This window comes from Hydractinia symbiolongicarpus, chromosome 6, assembly GCF_029227915.1.
Source record: "Hydractinia symbiolongicarpus strain clone_291-10 chromosome 6, HSymV2.1, whole genome shotgun sequence".
In the NCBI taxonomy this organism is placed as follows: Eukaryota; Metazoa; Cnidaria; class Hydrozoa; order Anthoathecata; family Hydractiniidae; genus Hydractinia; species Hydractinia symbiolongicarpus.
The window spans coordinates 4,513,460-4,530,539 of record NC_079880.1 but is presented as its reverse complement, the minus strand read 5'-3'; positions in this window follow the sequence as shown (position 1 = coordinate 4,530,539).

The following is a 17,080-nucleotide window of genomic DNA, read 5'->3' as shown; positions in this document are numbered from 1 at the left end:
TTTTGACTATACGGGCCGAGTCCGGGATTTACGGGAAGTCGCGAGTTTTTGTTTGCCGGCGATTAAACTTCTTTTATTCAGCGTCTCATCAAAAATGAAAACATTTTTGAAAACTAAAAGTCTCAAGCGTTTTAGTGGTGAAAAGATAATTTAAAAAATCGTTTTGGAAATGAGTTTACTCACAGGGTACTTTCTTTGTATACATTCGACTATACGGGCCAAGCCCGGGATTTGCGGGAAATCGCGGGTTTTTGTTTGCCGGCGATTAAACCACTTTCATTAAGCGTCTCATCAAAAATGAAAACATTTCTGAAAACTACAAGTCTCATGCGTTTTAGTGGGGAAAAAATAATTTAAAAATTCGTTAGGGAAATGAGTTTACTCACTGGGTACTTTTCTTGTATACTTTTGACTATCCGGGCCGAGTCCGGGATTTACGGGAAATCGCGGCTTTTTGTTTGCCGGCGATTAAACTTCTTTTATTCAGCGTCTCATCAAAAATGAAAACATTTTTAAAAACTACAAGTCTCATGGGCTTTAGTGGTGAAATAATAATTTAAAAAATCGTTTGGGAAATGAGTTTACTCCCTGGGTACTTTCTTTGTATACTTTTGACTATACCGGCCGAGTCCGGGATTTACGGGAAATCGCAGGTTTTCGTTTGCAGGCGATTAAACTTCTTTTATTCTGCGTCTCATCAAAAATGAAAACATTTTTGAAAACTACAAGTCTCATGCGTTTTAGTGGTGAAAAAATAATTTAAAAAATCGTTCGGGAAATGAGTTTACACCCTGGGTACTCTCTTTGTATACTCTTGACTATACAGGCCGAGTCCGGGATTTACGGGAAATCGCAGGTTTTCGTTTGCCGGCGATTAAACTTCTTTTATTCAGCGTCTCATCAAAAATGAAAGCATTTTCGAAAACTACAAGTCTCATCCGTTTTAGTGGTTAAAAAATAATTTAAAAATTCGTTAGGGAAATGAGTTTACTCACTGGGTACTTTCCTTGTGTACTTTTGACTATACGGGCCGAGTCCGGGATTTACGGGAAATCGCAGGTTTTCGTTTGCCGGCGATTAAACTTCTTTTATTCAGCGTCTCATCAAAAATGAAAGCATTTTTGAAAACTACAAGTCTCATCCGTTTTAGTGGTGAAAAAATAATTTAAAAATTCGTTAGGGAAATGAGTTTACTCACTGGGTACTTTCCTTGTGTACTTTTGACTATACGGGCCGAGTCCGGGATTTACGGGAAATCGCAGGTTTTCGTTTGCCGGCGATTAAACTTCTTTTATTCAGCGTCTCATCAAAAATGAAAACATTTTTAAAAACTACAAGTCTCATGAGCTTTAGTGGTGAAATAATAATTTAAAAAATCGTTTGGGAAATGAGTTTACTCCCTGGGTACTTTCTTTGTATACTTTTGACTATACGGGCCGAGTACGGGATTTACGGGAAATCGCAGGTTTTCGTTTGCCGGCGATTAAACTTCTTTTATTCAGCGTCTCATCAAAAATGAAAACATTTTTGAAAACTACAAGTCTCATGCGTTTTAGTGGTGAAAAAATAATTTAAAAAATCGTTCGGGAAATGAGTTTACACCCTGGGTACTTTCTTTGTATACTTTTGACTATACGGGCCGAGTCCGGGATTTACGGGAAATCGCAGGTTTTCGTTTGTCGGCGATTAAACTTCTTTTATTCAGCGTCTTATCAAAAATGAAAACATTTTTGAAAACTACAAGTCTCATACGTTTTAGTGGTGAAAAAATAATTTAAAAATTCGTTCGGGAAATGAGTTTACTCACTGGGTACTTTCCTTGTATACTTTTAACTATACGGGCCGAGTCCGGGATTTACGGGAAATCGCGGGTTCTCGTTTGCCGGCGATTAAACTTCTTTTATTCAGCGTCTCATCAAAAATGAAAACATTTTTAAAAACTACAAGTCTCATGGGCTTTAGTGGTTAAATAATAATTTAAAAAATCGTTTGGGAAATGAGTTTACTCCCTGGGTACTTTCTTTGTATACTCTTGACTATACGGGCCGAGTCCAGGATTTACGGGAAATCGCAGGTTTTCGTTTGCCGGCGATTAAACTTCTTTTATTCAGCGTCTCATCAAAAATAAAAACATTTTTAAAAACTACAAGTCTCATGCGTTTTAGTGGTGAAGAAGTAATTTAAAAAATCGTTCGGGAAATGAGTTTACTCCCTGGGTACTTTCTTTGTATACTTTTGACTATACGGGCCAAGCCTGGGATTTACGGGAAATCGCGGGTTTTCGTTTGCCGGCGATTAAACTTCTTTTATTCAGCGTCTCATCAAAAATGAAAACATTTTTAAAAACTACAAGTCTCATGCGGTTTAGTGGTGAAAAAGTAATTTAAAAAATCGTTCGGGAAATGAGTTTACTCCCTGGGTACTTTCTTTGTATACTTTTGACTATACGGGCCAAGCCCGGGATTTACGGGAAATCGCGGATTTTCGTTTGCCGGCGATTAAACTTCTTTTATTCAGCGTCTCATCAAAAATGAAAACATTTTTAAAAACTACAAGTCTTATGCGTTTTAGTGGTGAAAAAATAATTTAAAAAATCGTTTTGGAAATGAGTTTACTCCCTGGGTACTTTCTTTGTATACTTTTGACTATACGGGCCGAGTCCGGGATTTACGGGAAATCGCAGGTTTTCGTTTGCCGGCGATTGAACTGCTTTTATTCAGCGTCTCATCAAAAATGAAAACATTTTTAAAAACTACAAGTCTCATGAGCTTTAGTGGTGAAATAATAATTTAAAAAATCGTTTGGGAAATGAGTTTACTCCCTGGGTACTTTCTTTGTATACTTTTGACTATACCGGCCGAGTACGGGATTTACGGGAAATCGCAGGTTTTCGTTTGCCGGCGATTAAACTTCTTTTATTCAGCGTCTCATCAAAAATGAAAACATTTTTGAAAACTACAAGTCTTATGCGTTTTAGTGGTGAAAAAATAATTTAAAAAATCGTTCTACAAGTGAGTTTACTCACAGGGTACTTTCTTTGTATACATTCGACTATACGGGCCAAGCCCGGGATTTACGGGAAATCGGGGGTTTTCGTTTGCCGGCGATTAAACCTCTTTCATTAAGCGTCTCATCAAAAATGAAAACATTTTTGAAAACTACAAGTCTCATGCGTTTTAGTGGTGAAAAAAAAATTTAAAAAATCGTTCGGGAAATGAGTTTACTTCCTGGCTTCTTTCTTTGTATACATTCAACTATACGGGCCAAGCCCGGGATTTACGGGAAATCGCGGGATTTCGTTTGCCGGTGATTAAACCTCTTTTATTAAGCGTCTCATCAAAAATGAAAACATTCTTAAAAACTACAAGCCTCATGGGCTTTAGTGGTGAAATAATAATTTAAAAAATCGTTCGGGAAATGAGTTTACACCCCTGATACTTTTTTGTATACTTTTGACTATAAGGGCCGAGTCCGGGATTCACGGGAAATCGCAGGTTTTCGTTTGCCGGCGATTAAACTTCTTTTATTCAGCGTCTCATCAAAAATAAAAACATTTTTGAAAACTACAAGTCTCATGCGTTTTAGTGGTGAAAAAAAAATTTAAAAAATCGTTCGGGAAATGAGTTTACTTCCTGGGTACTTTCTTTGTATACATTCGACTATACGGGCAAAGCCCGGGATTTACGGGAAATCGCTGGATTTCGTTTGCCGGCGATTAAACCTCTTTTATTAAGCGTCTCATCCAAAATGAAAACATTTTTAAAAACTACAAGTCTCATGGGCTTTAGTGGTGAAATAATAATTTAAAAAATCGTTCGGGAAATGAGTTTACACCCCGGGTACTTTCTTTGTATACTTTTGACTATAGGGGCCGAGTCCCGGATTTACGGGAAGTCGCAGGTTTTTGGTTGCCGGCGATTAAACTTCTTTTATTCAGCGTCTCATCAAAAATGAAAACATTTTTAAAAACTACAAGTCTCATGGGTTTAGTGGTGAAAAAATAATTTAAAAAATCGTTTCGGAAATGAGTTTACTCACAGGGTACTTTCTTTGTATACATTCGACTATACGGGCCAAGCCCGGGATTTACGGGAAATCGCGGGTTTTCGTTTGCCGGCGATTAAACTTCTTTTATTCAGCGTCTCATCAAAAATGAAAACATTTCTGAAAACTACAAGTCTCATGCGTTTTAGTGGGGAAAAAAGGAATTAAAAAATCGTTCGGGAAATGAGTTTACTCCCTGGGTACTATCTTTGTATACTTTTGACTATACGGGCCACGCCGGGATTTGCGGGAAATCGCGGGTTTTCGTTTGCCGGCGATTAAACTTCTTTTATTCAGCGTCTCATCAGAAATGAAAACATTTTTAAATACTACAAGTCTCATGGGCTTTAGTGGTGAAATAATAATTTAAAAAATCGTTCGGGAAATGAGTTTACACCCTGGGTACTTTCTTTGTATACTTTTGACTATACGGGCCGAGTCCGGGATTTACGGGAAATCGCAGGTTTTCGTTTGCCGGCGATTAAACTTCTTTTATTCAGCGTCTCATCAAAAATGAAAACATTTTTGAAAACTACAAGTCTCATGCGTTTTAGTGGTGAAAAAATAACTTAAAAAATCGTTCGGGAAATGAGTTTACTCCCTGGGTACTTTCCTTGGATACTTTTGACTATGCGGGCCGAGTCCGGGGTTTACGGGAAATGGCGGGTTTTCGTTTGCCGGCGATTAAACTTCTTTTATTCAGCGTCTCATCAAAAATGAAAACATTTCTGAAAACTACAAGTCTCATGCGTTTTAGTGGTGAAAAAATAATTTAAAAATTCGTTCGGGAAATGAGTTTACTCCCTGGGTACTTTCCTTGGATACTTTTGACTATACGGGCCGAGTCCGGGATTTACGGGAAATCCCGGGTTTTCGTTTGCCGGCGATTAAACTTCTTTTATTCAGCGTCTCATCAAAAATGAAAACATTTTTAAAAACTACAAGTCTCATGCGTTTTAGTGGTGAAAAAATAATTTAAAAAATCGTTCGAGAAATGAGTTTACACCCTGGGTACTTTTTTTGTATACTTTTGACTATACGGGCCGAGTCTGAGATTTACGGGAAATCGCAGGTTTTCGTTTGCCGGCGATTAAACCACTTTCATTAAGTGTCTCATCAAAAATGAAAAGGTTTCTAAAAACTACAAGTCTCACGCGTTTTAGTGGTGAAAAAATAATTTAAAAAATCGTTCGGGAAATGAGTTTACTCCCTGGGTACATTCTTTGTATACTTTTGACTATACGGGCCAAGTCCGTGATTTACGGGAAATCGCGGGTTTTCGTTTGCCGGCGATTAAACTTCTTTTATTCAGCGTCTCATCAAAAATGAAATCATTTTTGAAAACTACAAGTCTCATGCGTTTTAGTGGTGAAAAAATGAATTAAAAAATCGTTCGGGAAATGAGTTTACTCCCTGGGTACTATCTTTGTATACTTTTGACTATACGGGCCAAGCCCGGGATTTACGGGAAATCGCGGGTTTTCGTTTGCCGGCGATTAAACCTCTTTCATTCAGCGTCTCATCAAAAATGAAAACATTTTTGAAAACTACAAGTCTTATGCGTTTTAGTGGTGAAAAAATAATTTAAAAAATCGTTCTACAAGTGAGTTTACTCACAGGGTACTTTCTTTGTATACATTCGACTATACGGGCCAAGCCCGGGATTTACGGGAAATCGGGGGTTTTCGTTTGCCGGCGATTAAACCTCTTTCATTAAGCGTCTCATCAAAAATGAAAACATTTTTGAAAACTACAAGTCTCATGCGTTTTAGTGGTGAAAAAAAAATTTAAAAAATCGTTCGGGAAATGAGTTTACTTCCTGGCTTCTTTCTTTGTATACATTCAACTATACGGGCCAAGCCCGGGATTTACGGGAAATCGCGGGATTTCGTTTGCCGGTGATTAAACCTCTTTTATTAAGCGTCTCATCAAAAATGAAAACATTCTTAAAAACTACAAGCCTCATGGGCTTTAGTGGTGAAATAATAATTTAAAAAATCGTTCGGGAAATGAGTTTACACCCCTGATACTTTTTTGTATACTTTTGACTATAAGGGCCGAGTCCGGGATTCACGGGAAATCGCAGGTTTTCGTTTGCCGGCGATTAAACTTCTTTTATTCAGCGTCTCATCAAAAATGAAAACATTTTTGAAAACTACAAGTCTCATGCGTTTTAGTGGTGAAAAAAAAATTTAAAAAATCGTTCGGGAAATGAGTTTACTTCCTGGGTACTTTCTTTGTATACATTCGACTATACGGGCAAAGCCCGGGATTTACGGGAAATCGCTGGATTTCGTTTGCCGGCGATTAAACCTCTTTTATTAAGCGTCTCATCCAAAATGAAAACATTTTTAAAAACTACAAGTCTCATGGGCTTTAGTGGTGAAATAATAATTTAAAAAATCGTTCGGGAAATGAGTTTACACCCCGGGTACTTTCTTTGTATACTTTTGACTATAGGGGCCGAGTCCCGGATTTACGGGAAGTCGCAGGTTTTTGGTTGCCGGCGATTAAACTTCTTTTATTCAGCGTCTCATCAAAAATGAAAACATTTTTAAAAACTACAAGTCTCATGGGTTTAGTGGTGAAAAAATAATTTAAAAAATCGTTTCGGAAATGAGTTTACTCACAGGGTACTTTCTTTGTATACATTCGACTATACGGGCCAAGCCCGGGATTTACGGGAAATCGCGGGTTTTCGTTTGCCGGCGATTAAACTTCTTTTATTCAGCGTCTCATCAAAAATGAAAACATTTCTGAAAACTACAAGTCTCATGCGTTTTAGTGGGGAAAAAAGGAATTAAAAAATCGTTCGGGAAATGAGTTTACTCCCTGGGTACTATCTTTGTATACTTTTGACTATACGGGCCACGCCGGGATTTGCGGGAAATCGCGGGTTTTCGTTTGCCGGCGATTAAACTTCTTTTATTCAGCGTCTCATCAGAAATGAAAACATTTTTAAATACTACAAGTCTCATGGGCTTTAGTGGTGAAATAATAATTTAAAAAATCGTTCGGGAAATGAGTTTACACCCTGGGTACTTTCTTTGTATACTTTTGACTATACGGGCCGAGTCCGGGATTTACGGGAAATCGCAGGTTTTCGTTTGCCGGCGATTAAACTTCTTTTATTCAGCGTCTCATCAAAAATGAAAACATTTTTGAAAACTACAAGTCTCATGCGTTTTAGTGGTGAAAAAATAACTTAAAAAATCGTTCGGGAAATGAGTTTACTCCCTGGGTACTTTCCTTGGATACTTTTGACTATGCGGGCCGAGTCCGGGGTTTACGGGAAATGGCGGGTTTTCGTTTGCCGGCGATTAAACTTCTTTTATTCAGCGTCTCATCAAAAATGAAAACATTTCTGAAAACTACAAGTCTCATGCGTTTTAGTGGTGAAAAAATAATTTAAAAATTCGTTCGGGAAATGAGTTTACTCCCTGGGTACTTTCCTTGGATACTTTTGACTATACGGGCCGAGTCCGGGATTTACGGGAAATCCCGGGTTTTCGTTTGCCGGCGATTAAACTTCTTTTATTCAGCGTCTCATCAAAAATGAAAACATTTTTAAAAACTACAAGTCTCATGCGTTTTAGTGGTGAAAAAATAATTTAAAAAATCGTTCGAGAAATGAGTTTACACCCTGGGTACTTTTTTTGTATACTTTTGACTATACGGGCCGAGTCTGAGATTTACGGGAAATCGCAGGTTTTCGTTTGCCGGCGATTAAACCACTTTCATTAAGTGTCTCATCAAAAATGAAAAGGTTTCTAAAAACTACAAGTCTCACGCGTTTTAGTGGTGAAAAAATAATTTAAAAAATCGTTCGGGAAATGAGTTTACTCCCTGGGTACATTCTTTGTATACTTTTGACTATACGGGCCAAGTCCGGGATTTACGGGAAATCGCGGGTTTTCGTTTGCCGGCGATTAAACTTCTTTTATTCAGCGTCTCATCAAAAATGAAATCATTTTTGAAAACTACAAGTCTCATGCGTTTTAGTGGTGAAAAAATGAATTAAAAAATCGTTCGGGAAATGAGTTTACTCCCTGGGTACTATCTTTGTATACTTTTGACTATACGGGCCAAGCCCGGGATTTACGGGAAATCGCGGGTTTTCGTTTGCCGGCGATTAAACCTCTTTCATTCAGCGTCTCATCAGAAATGAAAATATTTTTGAAAACTACAAGTCTTATGCGTTTTAGTGGTGAAAAAATAATTTAAAAAATTGTTCTGGAAATGAGTTTACTCACAGGGTACTTTCTTTGTATACATTCGACTATACGGGCCAAGCCCGGGATTTACGGGAAATCGCGGGTTTTCGTTTGCCGGCGATTAAACCTCTTTCATTAAGCGTCTCATCAAAAATGAAAACATTTTTGAAAACTACAAGTCTCATGCGTTTTAGTGGTGAAAAAAAAATTTAAAAAATCGTTCGGGAAATGAGTTTACTTCCTGGGTACTTTCTTTGTATACATTCGACTATACGGGCCAAGCCCGGGATTTACGGGAAATCGCGGGTTTTCGTTTGCCGGCGATTAAACCTCTTTCATTAAGCGTCTCATCAAAAATGAAAACTTTTTGAAAACTACAAGTCTCATGCGTTTTAGTGGTGAAAAAAAAATTTAAAAAATCGTTCGGGAAATGAGTTTACTTCCTGGGTACTTTGTTTGTATACATTCGACTATACGGGCCAAGCCCGGGATTTACGGGAAATCGCGGGTTTTCGTTTGCCGGCGATTAAACCTCTTTCATTAAGCGTCTCATCAAAAATGAAAACTTTTTGAAAACTACAAGTCTCATGCGTTTTAGTGGTGAAAAAAAAATTTAAAAAATCGTTCGGGAAATGAGTTTACTTCCTGGGTTCTTTCTTTGTATACATTCGACTATACGGGCCAAGCCCGGGATTTACGGGAAATCGCGGGATTTCGTTTGCCGGCGATTAAACTTCTTTTATTCAGCGTCTCATCAAAAATGAAAACATTTTTGAAAACTACAAGTCTCAGGCGTTTTAGTGGTGAAAAAAAAATTTAAAAAATCGTTCGGGAAATGAGTTTACTTCCTGGGTACTTTCTTTGTATACATTCGACTATACGGGCCAAGCCCGGGATTTACGGGAAATCGCGGGATTTCGTTTGCCGGCGATTAAACCTCTTTTATTAAGCGTCTCATCCAAAATGAAAACATTTTTAAAAACTACAAGTCTCATGGGCTTTAGTGGTGAAAAAATAATTTAAAAAATTGTTCTGCAAATGAGTTTACTCACAGGGTACTTTCTTTGTATACATTCGACTATACGGGCCAAGCCCGGGATTTACGGGAAATCGCTGGATTTCGTTTGCCGGCGATTAAACCTCTTTTATTAAGCGTCTCATCCAAAATGAAAACATTTTTAAAAACTACAAGTCTCATGGGCTTTAGTGGTGAAATAATAATTTAAAAAATCGTTCGGGAAATGAGTTTACACCCCGGGTACTTTCTTTGTATACTTTTGACTATACGGGCCGAGTCCCGGATTTACGGGAAGTCACAGGTTTTCGTTTGCCGGCGATTAAACTTCTTTTATTCAGCGTCTCATCAAAAATGAAAACATTTTTAAAAACTACAAGTCTCATGGGTTTAGTGGTGAAAAAATAATTTAAAAAATCGTTTCGGAAATGAGTTTACTCACAGGGTACTTTCTTTGTATACATTCGACTATACGGGCCAAGCCCGGGATTTACGGGAAATCGCGGGTTTTCGTTTGCCGGCGATTAAACTTCTTTTATTCAGCGTCTCATCAAAAATGAAAACATTTCTGAAAACTACAAGTCTCATGCGTTTTAGTGGGGAAAAAAGGAATTAAAAAATCGTTCGGGAAATGAGTTTACTCCCTGGGTACTATCTTTGTATACTTTTGACTATACGGGCCACGCCGGGATTTGCGGGAAATCGCGGGTTTTCGTTTGCCGGCGATTAAACTTCTTTTATTCAGCGTCTCATCAGAAATGAAAACATTTTTAAATACTACAAGTCTCATGGGCTTTAGTGGTGAAATAATAATTTAAAAAATCGTTCGGGAAATGAGTTTACACCCTGGGTACTTTCTTTGTATACTTTTGACTATACGGGCCGAGTCCGGGATTTACGGGAAATCGCAGGTTTTCGTTTGCCGGCGATTAAACTTCTTTTATTCAGCGTCTCATCAAAAATGAAAACATTTTTGAAAACTACAAGTCTCATGCGTTTTAGTGGTGAAAAAATAACTTAAAAAATCGTTCGGGAAATGAGTTTACTCCCTGGGTACTTTCTTTGTATACTTTTGACTATGCGGGCCGAGTCCGGGGTTTACGGGAAATGGCGGGTTTTCGTTTGCCGGCGATTAAACTTCTTTTATTCAGCGTCTCATCAAAAATGAAAACATTTCTGAAAACTACAAGTCTCATGCGTTTTAGTGGTGAAAAAATAATTTAAAAATTCGTTCGGGAAATGAGTTTACTCACTGGGTACTTTCCTTGTATACTTTTGACTATACGGGCCGAGTCCGGGATTTACGGGAAATCCCGGGTTTTCGTTTGCCGGCGATTAAACTTCTTTTATTCAGCGTCTCATCAAAAATGAAAACATTTTTAAAAACTACAAGTCTCATGGGCTTTAGTGGTGAAATAATAATTTAAATAATCGTTTGGGAAATGAGTTTACTCCCTGGGTACTTTCTTTGTATACTTTTGACTATAGGGGCCGTGTCCGGGATTTACGGGAAATCGTAGGTTTTCATTTGCCGGCGATTAAACTTCTTTTATTCAGCGTCTCATCAAAAATGAAAACATTTTTAAAAACTACAAGTCTCATGCGTTTTAGTGGTGAAAAAATAATTTAAAAAATCGTTCGAGAAATGAGTTTACACCCTGGGTACTTTTTTTGTATACTTTTGACTATACGGGCCGAGTCTGAGATTTACGGGAAATCGCAGGTTTTCGTTTGCCGGCGATTAAACCACTTTCATTAAGTGTCTCATCAAAAATGAAAAGGTTTCTGAAAACTACAAGTCTTATGCGTTTTAGTGGTGAAAAAATAATTTAAAAAATTGTTCTGGAAATGAGTTTACTCACAGGGTACTTTCTTTGTATACATTCGACTATACGGGCCAAGCCCGGGATTTACGGGAAATCGCGGGTTTTTGTTTGCCGGCGATTAAACCTCTTTCATTAAGCGTCTCATCAAAAATGAAAACATTTTTGAAAACTACAAGTCTCATGCGTTTTAGTGGTGAAAAAAAAATTTAAAAAATCGTTCGGGAAATGAGTTTACTTCCTGGGTACTTTCTTTGTATACATTCGACTATACGGGCCAAGCCCGGGATTTACGGGAAATCGCGGGTTTTCGTTTGCCGGCGATTAAACCTCTTTCATTAAGCGTCTCATCAAAAATGAAAACATTTTGAAAACTACAAGTCTCATGCGTTTTAGTGGTGAAAAAAAAATTTAAAAAATCGTTCGGGAAATGAGTTTACTTCCTGGGTTCTTTCTTTGTATACATTCGACTATACGGGCCAAGCCCGGGATTTACGGGAAATCGCGGGATTTCGTTTGCCGGCGATTAAACTTCTTTTATTCAGCGTCTCATCAAAAATGAAAACATTTTTGAAAACTACAAGTCTCATGCGTTTTAGTGGTGAAAAAAAAAATTAAAAAATCGTTCGGGAAATGAGTTTACTTCCTGGGTACTTTCTTTGTATACATTCGACTATACGGGCCAAGCCCGGGATTTACGGGAAATCGCGGGATTTCGTTTGCCGGCGATTAAACCTCTTTTATTAAGCGTCTCATCCAAAATGAAAACATTTTTAAAAACTACAAGTCTCATGGGCTTTAGTGGTGAAAAAATAATTTAAAAAATTGTTCTGCAAATGAGTTTACTCACAGGGTACTTTCTTTGTATACATTCGACTATACGGGCCAAGCCCGGGATTTACGGGAAATCGCGGGTTTTCGTTTGCCGGCGATTAAACCTCTTTCATTAAGCGTCTCATCAAAAATGAAAACATTTTGAAAACTACAAGTCTCATGCGTTTTAGTGGTGAAAAAAAAATTTAAGAAATCGTTTGGGAAATGAGTTTACTTCCTGGGTACTTTCTTTGTATACATTCGACTATACGGGCCAAGCCCGGGATTTACGGGAAATCGCGGGATTTCGTTTGCCAGCGATTAAACCTTTTTTATTAAGCGTCTCATCAAAAATGAAAACATTTTTAAAAACTACAAGTCTCATGGGGTTTAGTGGTGAAATAATAATTTAAAAAATCGTTCGGGAAATGAATTTACACCCCGGGTACTTTCTTTGTATACTTTTGACTATACGGGCCGAGTCCGGGATTTACGGGAAATCGCAGGTTTTCGTTTGCCGGCGATTAAACTTCTTTTATTCAGCGTCTCATCAAAAATGAAAACATTTTTGAAAACTACAAGTCTCATGGGTTTAGTGGTGAAAAAATAATTTAAAAAATCGTTCGGGAAATGAGTTTACTCCCTGGGTACTTTCTTTGTATACTTTTGACTATACGGGCCGAGTCCGGGATCTACGGGAAGTCGCGAGTTTTTGTTTGCCGGCGATTAAACTTCTTTTATTCAGCGTCTCATCAAAAATGAAAGAATTTTTAAATACTACAAGTCTCATGGGCTTTAGTAGTGAAATAATAATTTAAAAAATCGTTCGGGAAATGAGTTTACACCCTGGGTACTTTCTTTGTATACTTTTGACTATGCGGGCCGAGTCCGGGGTTTACGGGAAATGGTGGGTTTTTGTTTGCCGGCGATTAAACTTCTTTTATTCAGCGTCTCATCAAAAATGAAAACATTTTTGAAAACTACAAGTCTCATGCGTTTTAGTGGTGAAAAAAAATTTTAAAAAATCGTTCGGGAAATGAGTTTACTTCCTGGGTACTTTCTTTGTATACATTCGACTATACGGGCCAAGCCCGGGATTTACGGGAAATCGCGGGATTTCGTTTGCCGGCGATTAAACCTCTTTTATTAAGCGTCTCATCCAAAATGAAAACATTTTTAAAAACTACAAGTCTCATGGGCTTTAGTGGTGAAAAAATAATTTAAAAAATTGTTCTGCAAATGAGTTTACTCACAGGGTACTTTCTTTGTATACATTCGACTATACGGGCCAAGCCCGGGATTTACGGGAAATCGCGGGTTTTCGTTTGCCGGCGATTAAACCTCTTTCATTAAGCGTCTCATCAAAAATGAAAACATTTTGAAAACTACAAGTCTCATGCGTTTTAGTGGTGAAAAAAAAATTTAAAAAATCGTTCGGGAAATGAGTTTACTTCCTGGGTACTTTCTTTGTATACATTCGACTATAAGGGCCAAGCCCGGGATTTACGGGAAATCGCGGGATTTCGTTTGCCAGCGATTAAACCTTTTTTATTAAGCGTCTCATCAAAAATGAAAACATTTTTAAAAACTACAAGTCTCATGGGGTTTAGTGGTGAAATAATAATTTAAAAAATCGTTCGGGAAATGAATTTACACCCCGGGTACTTTCTTTGTATACTTTTGACTATACGGGCCGAGTCCGGGATTTACGGGAAATCGCAGGTTTTCGTTTGCCGGCGATTAAACTTCTTTTATTCAGCGTCTCATCAAAAATGAAAACATTTTTGAAAACTACAAGTCTCATGGGGTTTAGTGGTGAAATAATAATTTAAAAAATCGTTCGGGAAATGAATTTACACCCCGGGTACTTTCTTTGTATACTTTTGACTATACGGGCCGAGTCCGGGATTTACGGGAAATCGCAGGTTTTCGTTTGCCGGCGATTAAACTTCTTTTATTCAGCGTCTCATCAAAAATGAAAACATTTTTGAAAACTACAAGTCTCATGGGTTTAGTGGTGAAAAAATAATTTAAAAAATCGTTCGGGAAATGAGTTTACTCCCTCGGTACTTTCTTTGTATACTTTTGACTATACGGGCCGAGTCCGGGATTTACGGGAAGTCGCGAGTTTTTGTTTGCCGGCGATTAAACTTCTTTTATTCAGCGTCTCATCAAAAATGAAAACATTTTTGAAAACTAAAAGTCTCAAGCGTTTTAGTGGTGAAAAGATAATTTAAAAAATCGTTTTGGAAATGAGTTTACTCACAGGGTACTTTCTTTGTATACATTCGACTATACGGGCCAAGCCCGGGATTTGCGGGAAATCGCGGGTTTTTGTTTGCCGGCGATTAAACCACTTTCATTAAGCGTCTCATCAAAAATGAAAACATTTCTGAAAACTACAAGTCTCATGCGTTTTAGTGGGGAAAAAATAATTTAAAAATTCGTTAGGGAAATGAGTTTACTCACTGGGTACTTTTCTTGTATACTTTTGACTATCCGGGCCGAGTCCGGGATTTACGGGAAATCGCGGCTTTTTGTTTGCCGGCGATTAAACTTCTTTTATTCAGCGTCTCATCAAAAATGAAAACATTTTTAAAAACTACAAGTCTCATGGGCTTTAGTGGTGAAATAATAATTTAAAAAATCGTTTGGGAAATGAGTTTACTCCCTGGGTACTTTCTTTGTATACATTCGACTATACGGGCCAAGCCCGGGATTTACGGGAAATCGCGGGTTTTCGTTTGCCGGCGATTAAACCTCTTTCATTAAGCGTCTCATCAAAAATGAAAACATTTTGAAAACTACAAGTCTCATGCGTTTTAGTGGTGAAAAAATGAATTAAAAAATCGTTCGGGAAATGAGTTTACTTCCTGGGTTCTTTCTTTGTATACATTCGACTATACGGGCCAAGCCCGGGATTTACGGGAAATCGCGGGATTTCGTTTGCCAGCGATTAAACCTTTTTTATTAAGCGTCTCATCAAAAATGAAAACATTTTTAAAAACTACAAGTCTCATGGGGTTTAGTGGTGAAATAATAATTTAAAAAATCGTTCGGGAAATGAATTTACACCCCGGGTACTTTCTTTGTATACTTTTGACTATACGGGCCGAGTCCGGGATTTACGGGAAATCGCAGGTTTTCGTTTGCCGGCGATTAAACTTCTTTTATTCAGCGTCTCATCAAAAATGAAAACATTTTTGAAAACTACAAGTCTCATGGGTTTAGTGGTGAAAAAATAATTTAAAAAATCGTTCGGGAAATGAGTTTACTCCCTGGGTACTTTCTTTGTATACTTTTGACTATACGGGCCGAGTCCGGGATTTACGGGAAGTCGCGAGTTTTTGTTTGCCGGCGATTAAACTTCTTTTATTCAGCGTCTCATCAAAAATGAAAGAATTTTTAAATACTACAAGTCTCATGGGCTTTAGTAGTGAAATAATAATTTAAAAAATCGTTCGGGAAATGAGTTTACACCCTGGGTACTTTCTTTGTATACTTTTGACTATGCGGGCCGAGTCCGGGGTTTACGGGAAATGGTTGGTTTTTGTTTGCCGGCGATTAAACTTCTTTTATTCAGCGTCTCATCAAAAATGAAAACATTTTTTAAAACTACAAGTCTCATGCCTTTTAGTGGTGAAAAAAAAATTTAAAAAATCGTTCGGGAAATGAGTTTACTTCCTGGGTACTTTCTTTGTATACATTCGACTATACGGGCCAAGCCCGGGATTTACGGGAAATCGCGGGATTTCGTTTGCCGGCGATTAAACCTCTTTTATTAAGCGTCTCATCCAAAATGAAAACATTTTTAAAAACTACAAGTCTCATGGGCTTTAGTGGTGAAAAAATAATTTAAAAAATTGTTCTGCAAATGAGTTTACTCACAGGGTACTTTCTTTGTATACATTCGACTATACGGGCCAAGCCCGGGATTTACGGGAAATCGCGGGTTTTCGTTTGCCGGCGATTAAACCTCTTTCATTAAGCGTCTCATCAAAAATGAAAACATTTTGAAAACTACAAGTCTCATGCGTTTTAGTGGTGAAAAAAAAATTTAAAAAATCGTTCGGGAAATGAGTTTACTTCCTGGGTACTTTCTTTGTATACATTCGACTATACGGGCCAAGCCCGGGATTTACGGGAAATCGCGGGATTTCGTTTGCCAGCGATTAAACCTTTTTTATTAAGCGTCTCATCAAAAATGAAAACATTTTTAAAAACTACAAGTCTCATGGGGTTTAGTGGTGAAATAATAATTTAAAAAATCGTTCGGGAAATGAATTTACACCCCGGGTACTTTCTTTGTATACTTTTGACTATACGGGCCGAGTCCGGGATTTACGGGAAATCGCAGGTTTTTTGTTTGCCGGCGATTAAACTTCTTTTATTCAGCGTCTCATCAAAAATGAAAACATTTTTGAAAACTACAAGTCTCATGGGGTTTAGTGGTGAAATAATAATTTAAAAAATCGTTCGGGAAATGAATTTACACCCCGGGTACTTTCTTTGTATACTTTTGACTATACGGGCCGAGTCCGGGATTTACGGGAAATCGCAGGTTTTCGTTTGCCGGCGATTAAACTTCTTTTATTCAGCGTCTCATCAAAAATGAAAACATTTTTGAAAACTACAAGTCTCATGGGTTTAGTGGTGAAAAAATAATTTAAAAAATCGTTCGGGAAATGAGTTTACTCCCTCGGTACTTTCTTTGTATACTTTTGACTATACGGGCCGTGTCCGGGATTTACGGGAAGTCGCGAGTTTTTGTTTGCCGGCGATTAAACTTCTTTTATTCAGCGTCTCATCAAAAATGAAAACATTTTTGAAAACTAAAAGTCTCAAGCGTTTTAGTGGTGAAAAGATAATTTAAAAAATCGTTTTGGAAATGAGTTTACTCACAGGGTACTTTCTTTGTATACATTGGACTATACGGGCCAAGCCCGGGATTTGCGGGAAATCGCGGGTTTTTGTTTGCCGGCGATTAAACCACTTTCATTAAGCGTCTCATCAAAAATGAAAACATTTCTGAAAACTACAAGTCTCATGCGTTTTAGTGGGGAAAAAATAATTTAAAAATTCGTTAGGGAAATGAGTTTACTCACTGGGTACTTTTCTTGTATACTTTTGACTATCCGGGCCGAGTCCGGGATTTACGGGAAATCGCGGCT